General features: G+C 42.9%; 1 protein-coding gene across 3 annotated transcripts in view; it reads right to left on the bottom strand.

Annotated features, from left to right (window-relative positions):
* The window catches only part of FYN (FYN proto-oncogene, Src family tyrosine kinase), a 203,274-nt gene that overhangs the window by 171,245 nt on the left and 10,297 nt on the right, over window positions 1-21,732 (bottom strand). For 2 of the 3 annotated variants that reach the window (XM_081034224.1, XM_081034227.1), the window contains exon 2: window positions 3,870-3,909. The exons of the other annotated variant lie outside the window; for it this stretch is intronic. The gene's annotated coding sequence lies outside the window, so the exon portion shown is untranslated. The remainder of the gene's footprint in view (window positions 1-3,869; window positions 3,910-21,732) is intronic. 3 annotated transcript variants of the gene reach the window in all.

Raw genomic sequence — 21,732 nt, 5'->3', positions numbered from 1 at the left:
CCTTGGAATTCAGATGTTTGAGCCAATGTATTTGTATCACTTCTTTTTAAAAAGTTTTATGAGTAAATAATTTAAAAAGCTATGTTGCTTTCTAGAGAGGTCTTCCTTGACACTCTCCCTCCCAATCTAGATGGCGGTTGCCTTAACACCTAGCACTTTTTCAAAGCTGTCATGTTGTTGTATAGTTATGTGTACAACAATTGTGTTATATCTGTGTTCTTGTAATACCTGTAAGCTTTGTGAGGTCTGAATCTTTACAGATGCTAGGCCTAGTGCCTGGCTCCTACTACGCCCTCTTAAAATGCTGATTACAGGCATCAATGAATGGCACATGTCCAAGTCAAGGGGTAATGAGCGCCAATGAAAGCCACTTTAGCAGGTGGCAAAGTAAAAAATGTTATTGGGCATCCAGGAAATCATGTTTCTCTTCTCTATCTGTGGGTTTTATCTGTGGAAACCACGCTTATTAATAGAATTATATGGAGATAAGACAATACTTCCTTGGCTTTCTCTCCAAAAGTACTAAGTTTCAAGCAGACAAATGGATAGATAATTCTTAAGAATGAAGTAATCTAGGCAACAAAGAGATTCTGAAGATAAAAGAGGGAGGAGAGTAAGAGCATATGAGAAACATTGAAACTTTTTTTTTTTTGGCACAGAATCTTCTAGAATTATTGAAGGAAACACTTCTGAGTACGGGTTCCATAAATAAGATTTAAATATATAAAGTGTATCTTCTAAAAGTGAAACCCATATTCAACTGAATCTTTAAGAATAGGTAAGCAGGTTATGTCAGAAGAACAAAAATGCATTTTTAAAAATAAAACTGATTAAACTGAATCATCCTATTTAGTAATTTAAATCATGATTAAATGGATTTGATTAAAATAACATCTACTTTGGTCATACCTACTCTCAAAGGGCTGATAGAGGTTTGGTTTTTATGTATCCTACATGGCCTTTGTGTACCATGATTAAAAGTATTTTGACACTTGCCTGGAGAGAGGCCCCTTTCATTTCTGTAGTTTCAATGAGACCAAGAATTTCTGTGTTGCTATTCCAATTTTTTTTCAGGGTTTAGATAGCTGCCTTCCAGCTACAAATATGGCTACAAATACTATTGTCTATTTGATGGACACAGAGACCTCCCCAAATAAAAATTGTCACTCAGAAAGAAACTAGAAAAATCACCTCCTGCTTTAGAGTTGTTTCCTTTTTTTCAGTGAATTCCTTGAAACATGTTAGTCTGTAAATGTAGAATGCATGCTCCATTTTTTAGTGTTTCTTTTGTTTTAGCAAGTCCCAAGAGAAATGATAAAAATATCCTGCATTCTTATTGCGGGGCTAATAGTCTCATGAAAACAAAATCTGGTTCTAAAGAGTTGAGAGTTGAAAATAAGAGACTGTCTGAAACCAAGCTTTAAAGCCACATGTATGTGATTCCTACACAGCTGGTTAAGAGGTGGAAACAATCCATATAAGATTTTTCTTTAGCAGGAGGGATTTCCATGGGTCAGAAGGTCAGCAGTGCTTACACGAGGTGTCCAAAGGCTTGAGAATGCTGGTTGCTGGGGAGACATGAGGTTGTATCTACAGTGGGAATGTGGGGGATGGTGTTGAGGTGTACCATCTCACTGTGTGCACTGGTTGCTATAGGAGGTAGGAGAGTGAGAAGAAGAGCATAAGCGAACCCTCTGCCATCTGCAGAAATCGTTGCTTCCTGAATGGAGTGGAGGGCTCACCAGGTGCGTGTGGGGACTGGAGAAGGCAACTCCCATTATACATGGAAGTTGTCCCGTCGGCCTTCTCTGATATACATGCCTAGGGCTGCCAGCCTCAGGGCCTTTGGGATACTAGTGTAGCCCCAGAGCCTATAGGGTGCCAAGTCAGTGTCCATTCTCTACATCCCCTGCTCCAATCTCACACACGTCCTACTGGTGATCAGGCATCAGGAAAGACCAGCCTCTCTGTCACTGAGTAATCACTGAATAAAGACCAGCCTTCATGTATTCTGCTTTCCTGGTGACTGCGGTTCAGGAAAATGAAATGGCTTTGGATTGGGGGAACGGGGGTGGGGGGGAGGGAAGAGGAGTATTTAGGAGGGAGGAACTTGCTTCGAGTTCTGTTTTGGTCCTGAAAAAGAGACCAATTTACTCACGAGAAAAATGAGGCTAAGAGAGGAGAAAGGATTTGCTAAAGTCTTAGAGCACGTGAACAACAGAGCTGAAGCAAGCATTTAATTCATTCCACTCAGGGCTTCCCACTCCATGGAATGAGTCGCCCTGTCTGAGGGGCATCGGTTGTACTAGGAATATAAGTTAACAGACCTGCCTGCTCCATAAACTGGACTTCCCCTCTCATGGTTGCAATATTCATCTCAGCCTGAGCTGCACGAGGCAGGGTACACACACACACACACACACACACACACACACACACACACACAACCTGCGCACTGGAGCAGCACCTGGCATTTCCTGGACTGCTCCCCAGGGGTTCCAGCTGTTCTGTACTGTATCATCCTGAGGTGACTCCTGGCACCCAAAAGCTCCAGCTTGCTGTGAGTCTGGCCTGGCCCAATAGGGCCACAGTGTTGCTTCCCCTCTGCTCCGCAGCGTATGCTTTTGCCAAGCCCTGGCTTCCACGGCCAAAACCTAAGCACACAGGGATTGCAAAAAAAAGCTCCCCTCTGCCTGGCCCTGACTAGATCCTTTTTATTTCCCCAAGTCCCTTTGGTTTGTATGAACTACGTGACTGAAAGTAGAACACAGGCCATTTTGTAGCAGTTGGTAGGTTACATGGGTCAAAGGTCAGGGGTTGGTCATAACTGTTCTAGAACAATGTTTCAGATGTGTACTTCCTCAACATAAAGGTACACTGTTTGCATGTGCAATGGCTCTAGTTTAGGGAGAAGAAACTCTCTTACACCCAAATTATTCAAAATGAGAAATAACCCCAAGTCATTCTCAGGTGATGTAGTGGCAATCCCCGCGAATCAAGGAATGTAACTCAGAACTGCTGACAAATTACACCCAAGGCAATGGGGTTGGGTGGGGGAGCCTGGGGCAGAAAAGGATCCCACGGGTGGCTAGTGAGGCTTAAGTCTAGCATTCAGGAAACCCAAGGCACCTGGGAGATGAGAGTGGAGCAGCAGCAGGGAAGACTCAGCAGATATTTGCAGAAGGGCTTCTTTCATGCATCCTCTCCATCAAGGAGCTCTTCTGCACAGACCAGCCCTCAGTCTGCGCGTTCATAACCCCTTCTGCACAGCTCTATCACATTACATAATAATTACCAGTGTACTCATCTTTTACATCCATTCTTGTGGCAGTGGAGTCCAATGGTGTCTAACACCCAGTGGGCACCAAAAAAGACTAAGCGGATGAAAGAATGACCTGTTACACAGTGACTGCAATTAGAAGGTACAGCTAGGGCAAAAGTAAGCAGTAGCCATCTGAGAGAGGAGAAAAACAACGGATGGACTAAAGGGGACTTCCCTTAACCAGTCTGAAGACAGAGAGCCTCCCATCCCTCACTAGACCCTGAAGGCTCATCAGCCACGGAACAGCTGTTCCATTCTATTCCTGGGGTCTATTTAGCTATAAGACGTATCTTCTAGCTAAAACATATGTTATCATCCTTATCCAAGTTGAGTGTGACAACTATGGGAAAGGGGAAAACAGCAGATTCACCTCAGTGAGCTGAAACTTTCTATTTCATACACCAGCTCCATTGCCAACTCTACCTTTCTCTTAGAAAACTGTGGACTCAGAGTCACAGTCCCAAATTCAATGTGGACCAAGTCTTGGGTCCCAATGGGACCTTAATTTATAAGGCCTGTGGTCTCAGGGCAGAACTTGTCAACTTACTTTTTCCACGTTTAGATCAGCATCCTGCTTCTTCAAAAAACTGTAGAAGAAAAAAAAAAATAGACATCAAACGAGAACTGAGCACTCTGCCTGTAAACCACCCACAAAATGCCACCAGAGAATTTCCATTTGCCACAGACAATTTGCCCACAAATTTTTTCTCGTTCACACAATTGTTGCTAAGTCACAGTTGCCACAAACACCTGCCTGAAACTGCAAAGACCTGGCCCTGTACCACCAAAAGAAATCAGCATGAGACTTTAACTTTCAGGAGCCAGGAAAGATAAGAATGAAAGTACTGAATAAGCACACACACACCACACAGCCCTTCTTCAGAGTATCTACAAGTAATCCACAGTTCGGACACACCGAAAGTGTGTCTGCCAAGGTCTTGCTCAACTTACCTCTTGTCTTAAATCTCCCCCAGCCCTCAGCACCTATCTGCCCCCATTCCTGCAATTTGAAGGGACAAGTAAAGCAGCGGTAGACAGTAGCCATCTGAGAGTGCCATCTGACTGTGGGTGGGCCTCCCTGTCAAAACAGTCTTCTTGGGATGACCCCTGTTTCCCAGCAGCTGGGGTTCTCCTCTCTGGGAGGCTTGCCAACCCACCAGCCTGCACAAACTTGTCCACAGAACCCTAGCCTTAGGGTTACCTTAGAACCTTGTGCCAAAGCCCTGGCAAAGCTGAACGCTGATTCTGATGGCACCCATGCCCACTTCACATTAATCTTTAAAATGCTAGCAGTGGGATGGCAGATTTCCAGTTTGCTCACACACTCTGTCGACAACCTGCCAGTATTGTAGTCTGCCATTTATTATCTGCAATTTTAGCTGTTTGGACAGAACTTCAGATTATTAAGCTGTCTAAAGAGAACAATAAAAACATTTGAATGGAATTATGTTGACAACTATATGTTTAGGGCAGAAAGCGAAAGGTTTGAGGAATCTGAAAAAAAGAAAGCAGAAGTAAATTTGCCTACCTTAGTAGAGACTTAAACTTTTTCCAACGTAATTCTTAGCATCTTTCTTCCTGGTCCATGGTTGAAAACACTCCCATCATAAATTACTATCCCCATCAAAACCATTTTTTGTGCTGGTTGAAAGGATGCATAATTAACAGTAACATCTTTGTGCTCTTTAGTCAAAGATGATTCAGAATGAAGGGAAGAAAAATGACCATGGGAAGAGAATTAGAAACTCATATATTGTTTCTGCAGATGGGCATTCAAATCATGAACTCACTGCAGACATGCAAGAGCTCTAGCATCTCCATGGGAGGGAGAGAACGTGCTAATCAGCATGCCACAATAGCCTGTGGCTTGGCAACCCAAGTCATCCCGTCTCTTTCCTGCTTCTGAGACATGCTGTCTGTCCTGTCCTAACTCAGAAGATGCCACTGGGCCATGTATGCCTTTTCTTCTAGTTAACCCACTGGGATCTAGACACAGCCGAGCTGTCAAAAATGGGAATTCCCTCTGTCCGAAAATTGTAACTGGCCTTCCTGTAGCCAGAAAAGAGTAACTCAGTACCATGAGAACTTTCCACTAAAGGGAACATGTATGTAGTGAAAGTCTGACTTCCATTCTTGCACACTTCCAGAGGTTTCGGAAGGTTGCCATTCTGATTTGTGGAATGGAAAGTTTCTAGCTGCAAGGTGAAAGATTTCTTCACCTTCCACAGAAAGAGCACCCTTTCCCACAGTAGTGAGGAAACTGAGCCTCTCTCATGCATACTGCATAGGATGCCCAACTGAATAGCAGGGTCTGAAAGAAGGAGACTTCACAACACTTGAGCAACCAGTACCAAAAGGACAAGCGAAAGACCACTTGGAGCTGCTGGCTCACCACAACTGCGCAAGGAACCTTATCCGTATATGTATATACAGCACCATCCGGTTTCTCTTTCAGGCTGACTACAGGGGGAGTTAATTAGCAAAGACACTATGTATCTGCATCATCCTACAGCCGTAAACTACCGTGTTTCCCGGAAAATAAGACCTAGCTGGACCATCAGCTCTAATGCGTCTCTTGGAGCAAAAATTAATGTAAGACCTGGTTTTATATTATATAAGACTGGCTATTATATTATTTAGACTCGGTCTTATATTAAAAGAAGACCAGGTATTATATTATGTTATACTGTATTGTGTTATGTTATATTATACCAGGTCTTACATCAAAATAAGACCGGATCTTATATTAATTTTTGCTCCAAAAGACGCATTAGAGGTCTTATTTTCGGGGAAACATGGTAGAAAGATGTCACGGCTTTAACGTCAAAGACTCCCAGCAAGCCCACGTGACCTGAGGTATTTTTAGGCACCAGCTCGTGTTTCAAAGAGGATACGGATGGATGAAACAGAATTGCCCAAAGGTAAAATTCACATGCCAACCCCTTCTAGAATGAAGAGCAGCATTGGTTTGTAAAACCAGGTATATCTTTCTTAAATTAAGGCTGTGTTTCTGAAAAGTTGGGAATAAACAAATTTTGATCATCAAATGGTTCAAGTGAAATAGAGGTACATTTTATTTAAACGACTCCTATCCTGTTTTTTAAAAATAATTACAAAAAATTAACCAAATATTCTCCTACTTTATTTGAAATCAAGATTTTGGGAATATTCAAGTTTGAGCTTTCCAAGGTTTAAGGCGAGATAGACCCCCCTCCACCCTCCACATGTGTGTGTACAGATACACAAGTGCATATGTACTTACACAGACATTTTAAATAGTTGCCTATGTATTAAATTGTGGGCTTGTGGGCATTAGGGCATTTTCCATGCTTTTATTTTTCCCGCTGAAGTAGTGCTGATGTTTTGTTTGAGAAATATGACTGAAGTGACCCAGATTCCCCAGTGTGAAAGGCTTGTCTATAAATGCTGCACATGTTTGATCGACTGCAAGAGTAGAAGCCAAAGAACAAGGCCCTGACCAAAAATGAACTATAGTAGTCACCCCCCCACCCCTTTATCTACAGTTTCACTTTCCACGGTTACAGTTACCTGCAGTCCTCACATATTAGATGGAAAATTACAGAAAAACAGCAACTCATACATTTTACATTGCGTGCCCAATGGGTTTTCTCCCAGGTCGGGGTACACTTCTGAGGAGCATATGAGATCGTGCTCCATCCAGGTCTGGAGTGAATCATCTCGTTGCCCAGCATCTCCACGCCTGCACATTTCCCACCCATTAGTCACTTAGTAGCTGTCTCTGCTTGTGTTCAAGTAACCCTTATTTTACTTGATGATGGCCCCAAAGCACAAGAGCAGGGGTGCTGACAATTCAGATAAGCTGAAGAGAAGATGTCAAGTGTATGTACGTATAGGAACAAACAGTATATATAGGGTTTCATACTATCCATGGTTCAGGCAAACATTGAGGGTCTTGGAATGAATTCCCTGAAAATAAAGGGGGGGGGGGCTACTGTAGTCCCAACTATTTAGATCAGATCAAATCTGCCATCTTGGAAGAATATATACAGATTCTTATTTTTAGAGAAAACTCTAAAAATAAAACTAAGAAGCCCTCAACTTTGAGAGCTCTCTCTCTGTCTCTCTTTCTTTCTCTCTCTCTCTCTCTGTCTCTCTCTCTCTCTGTCTCTCATAGCCATCCCTTGTATTTCCAAATGCCTAGGGGACATCTCCAATAGGCACCCACCAAAGGCCCTTACTGGAAGGGCGGGCTGAGGGATAACCAAACACAGACACAGGGGCAAAGGCCACATGTTCAGAGAATGACAAGAGGCTTGGTAGTGCCACAGGACAAAGAGGATGGGAAGAGGATGGTGGTAGGCCAGTGGGAGAAAGGTGGAAAACTAAAGCAGAGGCCAGATCGTGAGAGAAGGCACGTGCCAGCTAAGAAGTCAGCCAGGCAGGGGCGCACTTCTGCACTGACCAGGGTATTTTTAACCTGCCCCCATCCCAGGAAGAAGCAGAAAAACAGATGCAGCCCCCAGCATATTCCTGGGCTAAGCGTCGTCATTTCAACCTCACCAACCCTGCTGGAGAAGTACAATTTTCTCCTCATCGGCCTTCAGGGCCCGGGACAAAAATCACCCTTTCACTCTTGTTTCTTTTGGTCCCACTGCGACACAGAACCAGATTCCCTCTCCTCTGTTTTCTTCCAGCACTGATGCAGTACCTGTCTCACAGTCTCCCCTTCTCGAATGCCAGCTCGTCTGTGACCAGGACACGCTGATCACAGTGCCAGCAACACAGTGGGGGCTTGTGTCATCTCTGCTGGCGGAAGGGTGAAGGGTGAAGAGGGGCGGTGACAGGTAACTAAGGAAGAAATGACTGACAGGGACGAAGGGAATGAAACGGCGCGAGATCAAGCCGACTTTGCGGCCTGCTGCATGGAAGAGGAGGGTGTGTCCTGTGTATGCCACATCGCATACACAACATAGCCATAACCAGAAGATGACCTTTCCTTGAAATGTGGTCCTGTGTCTTGAGCTATAAAGTGATCCCGTGCAGGGATTCTGTTGTTTTGAATATTACCCAGTGCGTCCCCTTTTACTTATAAAACATGATTGAGAAACTGAGATTCAATACTTTAGAGTCATAATCTCATCTCATACGTGATGGAGGATACTGAAGGGCCACGACAAAGCCAACAATTAAATCCTGGTTTGGGTTTTGGTTGAATTATTTTAAGAAAAGGAAGGCTGAGGGAAAAACAAAGTATACTTTGCTCTTGCCACAGAATCTTCTCTATTCCCAAGTCAACCCTTTGTACTACTTGCAAAAGATGTCACATCTTCACTGACCTGCCAAAACGCATCTGCACATTACTAGACATGTCTTCACATCTGAATGGCTTTTTTCTGTTCCAGTGATCATAGCTCTATTCAATCAAAACTAAAGTGAGAACCTCAGACTGTACTTGGTGTGATGTGGGTGGTGACAAGGGATAAAATGGCTATTCAATAGCTACTTCCCTATCAGGCGTGTGAAGAGGGGCAGTGTTCCTTCATTTATTCTTAACTTAGGACCCAAGGCACAAGAAAGACCAGGCAGGGCCAGACTCTGCCACAATTCCAAAGAAAGCTGAGACACATACAGAGTGGACACAGAAGCTCTTCAATGTTCTCTGGTGAAGGGGTAGCCCCTGGCTCCCTGCCTGCAGCCCAGGAACAGGCCCCCTCTTACAGTGGGCTCCCAGAGGCCTTTGCAGCTGCACAGACACGCAGTGCAGTGTTTGAGATCATCCATGCTCAGCATCACCACACTCTCCTACGTACCCAACAGCTGGGGCAGGCCCCAAAGACAGGACCCAGCTCAGACAAAGCCCTTTGTTAGGGGGTAGTCTTCATTGCCCCATTTCCCCAGAAAAAATGTATTTTCCTCTAGCTATTCATTCCAGCCCTCAGCTAGCTCATTATCCTGTATCCTCCTGTACACACGAACCTTCTAACAAGGCTTGAGATGGCAGCACCTACAGCCTCTTCTCCCATCTTACCCCACCCTTCGTACAGATGCAGTTACAAGTGCATATTCAAAACAGTACAGGCATAGGGCAGTGACAGAATTGAAAATAAGTCGATGCCACCCAAGAGAATCTTCATTCAGCACATTGACATCAAGGGGACCCCTGAAGGAATTCAAAGGAAAGGGGATCCTCTAGAGGACAGCAAACGTGGCTCGGACACACCCTGGAGTCTCCCACCTGGGAGGACATCACAGGGCTCGCCCAGTGTCATACAGACTCTGGCTCAGTCTTACTTCTTTTACATAAATATCCATTTGCCTCATTGAAAAAGGAACACATGCTCACTGAAAATCTGGACCCCCTATTGTTATGTTGGAGCTCTTCCTCAGCCAGTTCTTCTATGAGCATAGAGATGTCCACACTCCCCTGTAGTACTTCATCTGCACAGACAACTTCCTGACAGAGACAACCAAGAGGGGGCGGCGCCTCAACTCTGCACAGTGCACCTCGTCCGATTACCTGCAGGGTCCTTTTCAATTAGTAGAGTACACAACGTAGGCTCTACCACCTAATGAGGCCTCTCACCACTGACCTATAAAGTCTCACCACTGACCTATAAATTCTGTGTTTCAGAACACAGAATTCAGGGCCACAGCCAGGGAGGAAGCAGTCCACTTGGAAATCAACTTTCATCCTAGCTCTGCTATTTTATTTATCTGCTCTGTGAATGGGTGGAGGGAAGGGGGTACAGTAACAGTCACATATTTAAAAAACCCACAGGGGCCTGGCCAGCAGGTAGAATAAATGAATAAAGTAGGCAAGGTGGGGGGGAGGAGCTGACGAGCCCCATCCCGAGGACAGCTACAGCACTACTTGTGCAGGCTGTTGTCAGCAGAGAATGCAGGCTTGGTTTTGCCATAACTTCCTTTTTTTTTTTTCCAAGAGAAGCTGGAAATCTGTTTTTATACAGAACTGTGCAATCTTAAAGTGTCCATTTAAATTTTTTAAACGCGCTATGCGGCCCAATAAAACATAAATGAGGGTATATTCCAGCTATCTTTATAAGTCATAAGATCTACGCCATAGTTTCTCTTTTTGTTAAACATGAACTTGACTGCTATTTGCCCTCCACGCGGGATTTACTGAAGAGCACAGAAGGGGGTTTTATTATCATACAACAAAATAATCCAAGTACATTCAGATGCACAAAGCAGGGTTACATTATCCTTTTTTTTTTTTTAAAACCCAGGGTTTACATATGATCATACATAGGCTTAACGTTTGGTAGAATTATTTTAAATGTATACTTAGGCATGTTAGCTTCGAAATGAACAAAAGAGGTAAACTATAATAGCTTTAGAGGGCAAGGGTTTGACCCACCAGATGAAAGGGTGGGGTGAAAGCCTGACTTTAACAGCTCTGATTTTCAAGCAGACGCTGTGTGCTAGACAATACCTCTCAAGAAGCACTGAGGGCTTGGGCAGCAGAGAAGTGGGGTGCTTAACAGAGGAGAGCACAACAAAGGTGAAGATAATATATTTAAGATTGGATGAAATAACAAAGGTTTTATGTTCATGGACTGCATTGTGTTAAACCAAACAAATCTGACTAGTACCAACTGAAGGAATTGCGTCAGCAAAACACTAGACAGTGTTGGGGGAGTAAAAATATTATTAGTAAGAATTAGAAGCCAAGATCTAGTTATACAGGTTTTCCTAAAAACAAAGTCAGAAAAAAAATCTTACTACAACACACATTGCCCCACATTTTATACCGTGCCATTTCTGTATTTGTCCTTTTTAGCCTACTTCTAGCACAGTCTCTCTTTTCTAAAATACATTAGTTGCCATGGAAACGATGTCATAGTGTGTGAAACCATTTACTGTCCTTGGAAAGGCATTCATGATAACATTGAACAGCAGCATGTTTTAAAAAGACATCCAACAGAAAACAGTTGTGTAAGAACACAAGATCTCAAAATTGTAACTTAAAAAGAAGTATTCCTCTACCACCATTGTATGTCCCCGTTTCCCCCACATCAACCAGAGAAACATTTCTCCCCCTCATGTACACCAAGTGTACCTAAAACAAAATCTCTGACCTTAATGTTAGTGAAAACAATAGGATCCCTAGAATTCACACTCACCTCCCCGGGTGAGGAGGGGTTAGGAGACTTGTAGAAACAGAATGGTCTGCAGGCCTCACAATACCTCTGGCTAACAGGGAGGATTTAATCCTGTGATACGTTCTGCTGTCCAACTTTGTTATGACATGTAGAAATAATATTTAGGACACAGAGATTTGGACTTGAATTTCCTTATTGTTATGAATTAGCAAGACACTCCCTCTTTTTTTCTGTCATCAACTCAAAGTAAACTGTGTTCATTCCTTTGAGAAAATATATCGAGCAGCTCTCATGTGAGCCAGGCAAGGTATGTGTCCCCGAGAAGCTTAAAATCGAGTGGGGCCAGTTGGAAGAGGGTGGGGGCATGAGTGTCCTCCGGGGCTAGGGTGAAGAGCTGGACTTCGCGCCAACTGCGATAGGAAGGCTGAGGGGTTTGACCCAGTAATGTGATCTCACATAGACTTGTGAAAGCTCACTCAGCTGTTGTGGGAAGGGGGTTTGGGAGTCAACAGTAGAGGAGGGCAGAGTCATAATTGCCATCAGAATAGCCCAGACAAAGAAGGATGGTGCAAAGCAGATGGAGAAATGTGATCTCCAACTAGGGGGCCCTCACACCTTGGCTTGTTTGTGAAAGTGCTAGGTTATACCTATTGTTCCAGCAGCCAGCAGGTTAAACGTGTGTCCAGATGATTCATTTTTTTAACCAAATATTATCAACAATAGTTGCATTAAAATGCACCAAGACTGGGTTTAGTAATCTCCACTTTGCACTTCCAGTTTCGGCCATAATCTTGCCTACCAGGGGATGAGCCAACTGCATGGTGAAGAGAGTTTTTGCCTTTATAAGAATTAAATCTGAAAGGTGACCAATGACAATCCCTCTCTTTCCCTGTCCTTTCCAATCTTGGCATAAGTAAACACCTCCCTTTTAAGGACAACATGCCGGACGCTCACCAATAAAACTAAGAGCACTTGGACATGCACAGCTAAGAAGAGCTCACTCCTCCCAGTCTCGATTCTACCAGACACTGAATGCACTGAGCAGGTGTGTTGTGACTCATGCTGCAGCCTGGGATGTACAAACCACTTGTCAGAAGGGTCAACAGGAATCACAGAAAGGGGCAGCTTAAGTGTACATGGAATAGTTGCAGGAAGTAGGCCTTCTTGAGAATGGTGTGAATGCTCTCATCACAGTGTTTTTGTCATTTATTAGTGGTTATGCTATTTTACTTTGCAATATCCCTTTTAGCAACACGTTAAAAAAGAAAAAAAAATGCACATTTAACGAAAAATTGAGTACCGAATTTGTTTTTCAAGAAGGGATAATGAATGTTAACTGACACAAAATGTTTGTTAGCATTTATTACCTGCCATGGGAGTCACAGTGATATTATTCATTAAATAAATCATAAGTCACAAATCTGCTAAGGAAGCATCAGAAACTACTTCAACTGTTACTAGCTATTATAATAAGATTGTGCCCGAGAATGACCAATTTAACACATGCAGCAATGGCAATAGCACTCTAGGAAGCGTGACTTTTCTTTCAGATCAAATGGCTAGTTTTCCAAGTTGATTCTGCTAATTTTTGAGTTCTGATTTTTGTACATATATGAAAAGTGAAGTGATAGTTTTCATGTGTTGGTTTCATTAGCAGAGGAAAAAAACTTCACAAAAAAAGTTAAATGATTCCAGCTTTATGTTATATTATCAGGTGTTTTAAACAGAAAAATCAATTAATTCCAATAATGGTTTGATTTTTCCCCCCATCTATTTCCTGGGATCAAAATAAGGCTTGTGGAAGTTCATTCCGTCATAGGCGGACCACCTCATGTTTTCGTGAATGCTACTGTAAACTGTGAAAAGTTTAACAGAAGAGATGAAATTATCTATTTTAGCAGTCTAACACAAATACAACTTTTGTGATACTAAAAACAATTGTCTTTACTAAATCAAGAAACTTACAGAGCAGAAAGACTTGGAATTGGGTATGGCATATGCATAATTCATAACTGCATTCAAACAAGTGGCTATATCCAACCAAATGCAAAAGAAAGTATAGGTGGAAAAATTGGCAAATAATTGGAAAAACTGAACTACAAAATTTTTTGTGACAAAGTGTTTTGTGAATACAAAAAACACTTCAGTATGGTGGTACATGCCTTCTATTTTGCCACCTGTAATCATTACACAGGTTTTAGAAATGTTTAAGAAATGACTCCCTAGGGGTGGATGAGTGGCTCAGTTGAGAGCATGAGCTCTGGGCAACAGAGCTGCCAGTTTGATTCCCACAAAGGTCACCGAGCTGCACCCTCCTCAACTAGAATGAAGTCAATGAGCTGCCGCTCAGCTCCCGGGTGGATAGTTGACTCGGTTGGTTGGAACGCGGGCTCTCAACCACAAGGTTGCCAGTTTGACTCCCGCAAGGGATGGTAGGCTGCGCCCCCTGCATCTTACAACAGCAACTGGACCTGGAGCTGAGCTGCGCCCTCCACAACTAAGATTGAAAGAACAACAACTTGACTTGGAAAAGTCCTGGAAGTACACATTGTTCCCCAATAAAGTCCTGCTCCTCTTCCCCAATAAAATCTTAAAAAAAGAAAAAGAAAAAAGAAAAAAGAAATGACTCCCTAAATCAAACTAGATGTGCCATAATGGTATGATAGATGAATCCTGTAAATTTTGGGAGAATTCTCCTCCAAAACAGTTGGAAATCTTTGATTAAAGCAGTAACACTTTAGCTTTTAAAGCCTTTAACCAATTACAGTTTCTGAAAACAAGGCTTACAAATAGGAATATATTGAAATTTATCCCAACAAAAGCAAAGGAGGAGCTAACTACATTAAATTATGATAACTCGAGTACAGTTTCCAAAATTTAATTCTGCAACTGTATTTTGTTTTGGAGTAGCTCGACTTGTGGGGATCTGTTAATAGTGCTCCTCGTTTTAATTGAATACGTTTTCATTCTGTACCAGAATAGAGTGAAGTTACAAAGCTCTGTGATTGTCTGTCATTTAAATGTGATGAAACATTCAAAAGGACCATAGAGGAATACATTTTCATGAGTTTTGCCTTATAAAAATACTTACTGAAGGTAAGAATCTGGAAAGGGGATAAAAGAACTGTGATGATATTTGGGCTAAAATATTTACAAATTTCAATATGAAAAAAAAATCAGTCTGAGAGAAGCCTCCATGTAGCAGAATTTGCTCTCAGCTTATGTGTATGTGTAGAAAGACCTATTTTCTCAGTTAAAAATATTATGATGTATCCATAAATGCCAATGAAAGACAGTAACAATTTCAAATATTAACTATAAAACACAACTTTGAAGGAGACTGCGGGCAATGCTATGAGAAAATCAAAAACAATTCATTCTTCATAAAAAATATCAGTGATATGAGTATTAGAAATACATGACTAAAAAGCTGAGTGAATATGTACCAAGAATAATTACTATCTTATGTTCTTTATAAAAAGTTTTCCTCTTTATAAAGCTTTTTTTGCTGTAATGTATATGTACATATTTTTAATTTTAAACATTTTATTTTTTATTTATTTTTTAAAAATAACGATATGAGGTGTTTTTATTCCTTTTTTTTTTAACTGGGGAATATTGGGGAACAGTGTTTTTCCAGGAACCATCAGCTCCATTTCAAGTCATTGTTTTCAATCTAGTTGTGGAGGGAGCAGCTCACTGGCCCATGTGGGAATCAAACCGGTGATCTCGGCATTAGGAGCTCGGTGCTCCAATCTCCTGAGCCACCAGGCCAGCCCTAAACATTTTATTTTTGATAACGTTTTCAATAAAACTATTTCATAGGTCCAAAAGATTATAAAAATGAACTGTTAGCTAATAAATCAACATTTTTTAAAATTCTATAATTTGAATTATTTTAGTGACTTCTTTCAATAAATGTTATTGAACATTTACCCTATCTCCGGCTCTCTTGGCTCCCACTGACAGATGAGGAAAAATAAGAGAGGTAGTAATGTTCTGAGAAGATGTGCTCACAGCACACAGTAATTTTCTAGTAGGAAAATACATAAGCAGTATCCCAATAGGCAACTTCCCACCTCACTCCGCCCCACCCAACGCATGCTTTTTAAAGCAAGACTAAAGATTTCCTTTTCAAAATTACTAGGCATTTCAAGAAACAGCAGGTTTTAAAACATCTTCTTAAACGCAGCATCACTCTTGTATAAATGTCAAAGAGAAATGAAATGTAATTAAAAAGAGCTAACTGGTTTTTTCCCCCCTCTCTCATTTGAGTGTTCTAGTAACTACTTATGAATTATACTTGGAAATGAATCCCTTCATAAACTCATGCTTTATTTAGTCCATGAAGATGGAATAAAAATGAAGAGCTTCTCTCCTTACAGTCTGTCAGAGAGTATAATTTCTAGTACTTACTCCGATACCTTTAAAATATGGAACTGAAGGATCACACCCAGTAAAAAGTCTCTTCTTGTCTATTTCCAGCATCACAGTAAGTTCATTGGAGAAAGAACTGAAATTCTTTTTTTAAAATAATTTTTCAAAAACAGTTGATGTATATGATTAGTTTCAAGTATACAACATAGCGATTAGACATTTATATAACTTATAATCACCCCGATAAGTCTAGCACCCGCCTGGCACCACACATAGTTATTACCATATCATTCACTATATTGACTATGCTGTATTTTACATCTTTGTGACTGTTTTTATTACTGGTCATATTTGCACATCTTAATCCCTTCCCCCTTTTTACCCATTCCCCCAACTCCCCTCCCATCTGACAACCATCAAAATATTATCTGAATCTATGAGTTTGTTCCTGTTTTGTGTGTCCATTTATTTTGTTCTTTATTTTGTTCCACTTATAAGTGAAATCATATGGCATTTGTCTGAGAAAGGCCTGAAATTCTAATACTTTCCACTGACCTGAGGCTCCATGGCAACTGAGGTCCATAGTTCCAGGGCACTTGGAAGAACTGCCACTGGCTAAAAACGGGAAGCCCAGAACCCCACCATACTTTGGAGTATCTGGTGGGCACCTCTGCTCCTTCAGAGGACAGATCTCTCCACTTCTTGTCCAAGATGAAGCTAGTACAGGTATGCTAACTCACAATTTACTCAAAGGAAAAAGCGTACTATAAAAACGCAACGAAATAAATTTGCCGCCCTCAGCAGCAGCTGCAATCATGTTAAAATACAGCTCAAATGTAGTGTGGCATGTCTGAAATGTACACTTAGTAATCAGCTGTTTACGAAAGATGTTACTTCATTTCTTTGTAGTTGAATTCAACTTGATCACGACCATTATATTTCTGCTTATGGTAGAAAAAACCACCTTGCTACTTCCAGATACCTCAGCCTCTTTAATTTTAAAATTGGAGTTGCTTCAGGGCCAATAGTCAAATTAGATTAATCTCAAACTGAGATTAATCTCAAAAATGCTGTGCTCCTTTCCCTTTATCTCCTTCCCCCTGTGGAAGATTACAGACCACCACCAGGATGGGGCAAGGACCTGGTACAGGGGCCGCCCTCCGCGCCTTCCCTGGCCTCCTCGGGATGTCGCACCCCTGTGTCTCTGGGTGTTCACTTGGTTCTGTGGATGTGACTGGTGGACACCTGCAGTAACGATGTCAGCCTGCCTTCAGCAAGTGAGACTGGCACAGTTCATTCTGTGCCTTCTTCATGCTGACCCCAGCCCTCGCCCACCCGGCTCCCTCGGCACCTCCACATCTGCCTGTGGGGACCACCAGGATTTGTCCTATGCCACATGCAGGCTCTGGGGAACTGGCCGGGGATACCATCTCAGGTCTTGTTTCTGCCTAAACATGCCCCATTGCAGGGTGCACTACAAGGCACTTCCTTCCCGAGTTCGCAGGACGCAGGGTATAAGTCTGTCTGCATGCAGATTCTCCTCCACTCCCCTGGGGTAGGGCATGCCAGCAACCCATTCATTTCCTATCTCTAGTCTCTGAATCACGACAGGCTCCATCCTCCAACCCAGAAAGGTATTTCCTCCTTCCGGCGGCCTCCCTCCTGCATGGCGTTCTGTACAATATATGCCAGGCCTTCTGAGATCTGGCTCCTTGGAATCCACAAATCATTTTCTTCTAACAAAGCCTGCCCCTTTTAAATGAAGGCCTGGGCTAACTGGTCTCTGAAACATGCTCCAGGGCCTGTTTTGAAAGTGGAAAGCTGAACAATGTTTTCTTTGTTCTAGACTATAGTCTGTCCTCCCCCTGAAGTAATGGAATCCTTAGCCTCAGTGGGGGAGACTCCCAGGGCAACAAGAATTAGGAGGAAGGGAAAGTAAATTGAATCCCAGTTCAAAATATTACCTCCACTAAATCGGCAGGTCATAAGGCAAGAGCTCAGAGGACCCAGAGCACTCATCCAGGATTTTTAAAAAGTGCAACATGAAACATGTAATTCTTTTAGAAGACACTGTTTATACACATTTGAACCAAGGGCAAAAGGGGCCTATGCCTTTCAGTTTCTTGAATTCTTTATATCCAATGTCCTGAATGTTTGTGCTACTAGTAAGTGGAGACCCCCTGAACAGGAAGCCACCCTGTTCCGTACCATCTCGGGACTCTCCACTTCCCGGGTGACCCCTCCCTCGGGCCTTCTCCCCTTTGTCTCCCCGCCCACACACCTGCTGTGTTCACTCATCACACCTCTATAACCGCAGAGCCTTCCTTACCTTAGCCAGCATCCCCTATCCAGCCTGAACCCGACTTTCAGGTGATTTAATTGATGTTAATATTTTCTTTATTCTGTTAGTACATCCTCCGTACATGACTATTCAAACTCATTTTCAACTCTAGGTCACCACAAGGTCAGATTTGCCGTTCCAGAGGGATAAGTACTGGGCTAAAGGGAACCATCAAACATATCTACAGATTCCAATGGGGCCTCACAATTTCTCTGTAATACTTATTATGTACCTACTAACACATTATCCTATATTTCTGTGGCTGTTTGGACTTTTTCTGGATTCTGCAAGGCCCGCTCCCATCTCCAAATCTTCCACTGTCAGATGATGACCCAGCCTCCAGTTTTCCTGAAAAGTTTCAGGACATTCCACATCTTCACACTTCTTTCTTTTCACATAAAACTTGTACTATCTCTTCACCTATCGTACAGTGATAGTTAAAAATCACACATGTAAAGTACTGTGCCTGCCCTTTAGTAGGCATTCCAACTTGTAAATACCTTTTTCATCTGTTCTTTCTCCTTCTGAATTCCTGCTAGTTTTTATCTTTTTGAGGGCGATCGTGGATTGAATGTTGGCCCCCCCAAAACATGCTCACCTGGAACCTATGAACGGGACCTTATTTAAGGTAAAGAGGTCTTTGCAGATGTAATTAAGAACATCCAGATGAGACCATCTTGGATTAGGGTGGGCCCTAACTCCAGTGACAAGTGTCCTTAAAAGAGAGGAGAAGGCCATGTAAAGACACCCAGTGGAGAGAATACCATGTGAAGATGGAGGTAGAAATTATAGTGACAGGTCTACAAGCCACGGAAAGCCCAGGATTGCCGGCAGCCACCAGAAGCTAGGGAAGAGGCATGGAACAGTCCCCTTCACTGCTTCCAGAAGGAACCAACCCTGCTGACACCTTAATTTCAAGACTTCTGGTCTCCAGAACTGTGAGAGATTGAGTTGTTGTTTTAAGACACCCAATTGGGGTAATTCGTGATGGCAGCCACAGGAAACAAATACAAGTGGTCCTTCTATATAATAACCACCATCTTGCCCCTACCAACTCTGTGCTGATCTCCCTGCATCCACTATCCCCCTCTCTCCAGCCTCACCAACATTATTCTCTTTAGTGGATCATTTCCACGTGTTCCAGCTCATTCAGGAGGCACTAAGAGTACAGCTGGGCATTCTGATGGGAGGCAGACAGCAGGGCTCTTCCCACAGTAGCAGTTCTGGGTCTCAAGTGCATGGGAACGCTGCTGTGGGGGTGGAGGCCAGGGCGGTCATCCTGCAGAAGCAGGACCTCTGTCCCAGCTCGGCATGTGAAATCAGGGAAGGCAGCGGGGCTTGCCTTCCGCCCCAGACAGGGGACTCGCAACACTTTCCCAAACTGACTTTTCCCACATGGCATTGTGGGGCCAAGGTACAAATCAGAGAATGTTTGGGCCTGCAGTTTTCCAAGCGTCAATCCTCCTTGTGTGACACTTAGCGAGGAACTAACCAGGACTTTCCAGGAGTTACTGGCACACACACAGGCATCTGGTTCTGCTTCTTATACCACAGTCCTTATAGGTTCTTCCCAACCACTCCTCATTCGTCTTCAATGAGCAATTCTCGCCTCGAAGAGAACTACCTCCAACTCTTGGCAGTGTGAAATCAAGAATCTGTTGAACAACAACTATAAGACAGTGAGAATTACATGGTCCTCACACTTATATGCTTTTGCCCTAACTTGCAGACAAGACTCGGAGTTGGGATCACTGCATTTTCACCCAAGGAGGTGGAACATAAGGTGGAACCTAAAACATTATTGTGCAACCAAAATCTGGATTCTAAACCAATACTCCGAGGATCTGTCAATGCAGAGGACCTAATGTTTTATCTATAAGAAAATTTATTCAAGATGCATCTCAATTCTAGAAGGACTGAGACACTTGTAAGACCTCCCAACTCAGAAGCTTAGAATTGTGATCAACCAGCATTTAATAAATGTACAGTTTAGTGCAGTGTTACACATTGAACACAAAATAAATTAAACAAGGTGTACTCTTAGTTTTCCTATTGAAAAAGGACAATATGGACACTAACATGTACAAAAGTGAGTGAACATGAACTAACTGGACAAATATATGACATGGTGACATTATATGCCAGCCGAGGCAAAGTGCATTTTGTCAGTGGCGTGTGATCTCCCACATGTTAGGTGGTGGTTGTAGCGGTGGGGGGAAGGTGGGAAAAGCACTGGAATTAAGGAAGGAAAAGCAGTTCACTACCACTTTCCAAGGACCATCACGACAGTTTAAACCACAGTGAAGCACAGAAAGCACCTCCCCTGTCTTGGCTGCAGTCACATCCACAGAAAGTGTTTTTCTTGGTCTCCACCCGTCAGATACATTAAACCTGGCCTCCAGGTGAGGGCTAGGCAGGGGAAGCCATTAACGAGGAACCAGAGAGAGCTATTCACAGGTAGCTGAGAAGACTCCTAATGAACAGCTGACAACCATTGCCTGTTGGGCTGCTGTGTCGTTTGTTATAGGTATTACTGGAGTAGTCTCTCCCCTCCACCAGGGAAAATGTTTCATAAGGCTTCTTTTCAATCATTCTTTTGAAGGCTATACAACCAGAGACTGTGGTTGGGATACAGTGTGAAATCATCACTTTGTAGGACCTTAAGTATAGGCTGGAATCCTTCCCTCCCCTGCTAAGGAGATTCTTCAGATGGTGGCACTAACACGTGAACAAAACACTAAGTGAACAAAATTAATGCCTAGAGAAGAAGGCACTCCCACAGCCAAAGCTAGGTTTTATATGGCTGAGGGACACAGTTAAATGCTACTTGGCGAGGTACAGAAGTGAGCAGGTGCAGAATAGGTGAGCATCGCTTTCCGCAGCTCCCCCAGGCACAACACTAGCCGTCCATGCTGCCATTTTTCCCTCTTCCATCATTTGCTACTGTATTCTTCCAGGGTCCTCTCCATTTTGAAACATTCTGCATTTACTTTGGTCTTGGATGGCACTGTGGACTACTGTGACTTCCTATTGTTCTTAGTGACAATCTTGTTGATGGACACCTGACGGCAGAAGGCAAAGAAGTCACTATTTCCTGACTACCCTAAATTTTTAACAAAAAGCTTAAAATGAAGAACAAAAGATCTTGAAACACATTACCATTCTGAAAACACAACGGTGGGTCCGAAAACAGTCTAGGACAATCACCGAACCTAAACCATGAGGGTCATTAGAGAGTAAATCTGGTACCATCAGAAACTACAGAAGCTCAATGTCCAAAGAGATGGCAGCCTCGCCCCACCGATGGCCGGGGAACCAGCCGTACATTTCCGTGCCCTGCCCGGGGCCTACCTGAGTAAAGACCTGCTGAGCGCCTACACTACGAATGACACTGCGCTACCTGCTACAGAAGGACAGAAAAACAGGAAGGGGAGCAGCCAACAACAGTTTTGCACACATGGGGCCAACAGTCTCTTGAGAAAACAGGTCCTACAGATATAGATTTTTAGGAGACCTGCATTCTAGTCTAAACTACATTAGTAACTGGATACATGACCTTGGCGAGTCACAAAAATGCTCTACACCTT

This window comes from Rhinolophus hipposideros (genome assembly GCF_964194185.1).
Source record: "Rhinolophus hipposideros genome assembly, chromosome: 3".
Classification (NCBI taxonomy): Eukaryota; Metazoa; Chordata; class Mammalia; order Chiroptera; family Rhinolophidae; genus Rhinolophus; species Rhinolophus hipposideros.
This window is presented reverse-complemented; position numbering and strand designations above follow the sequence as displayed.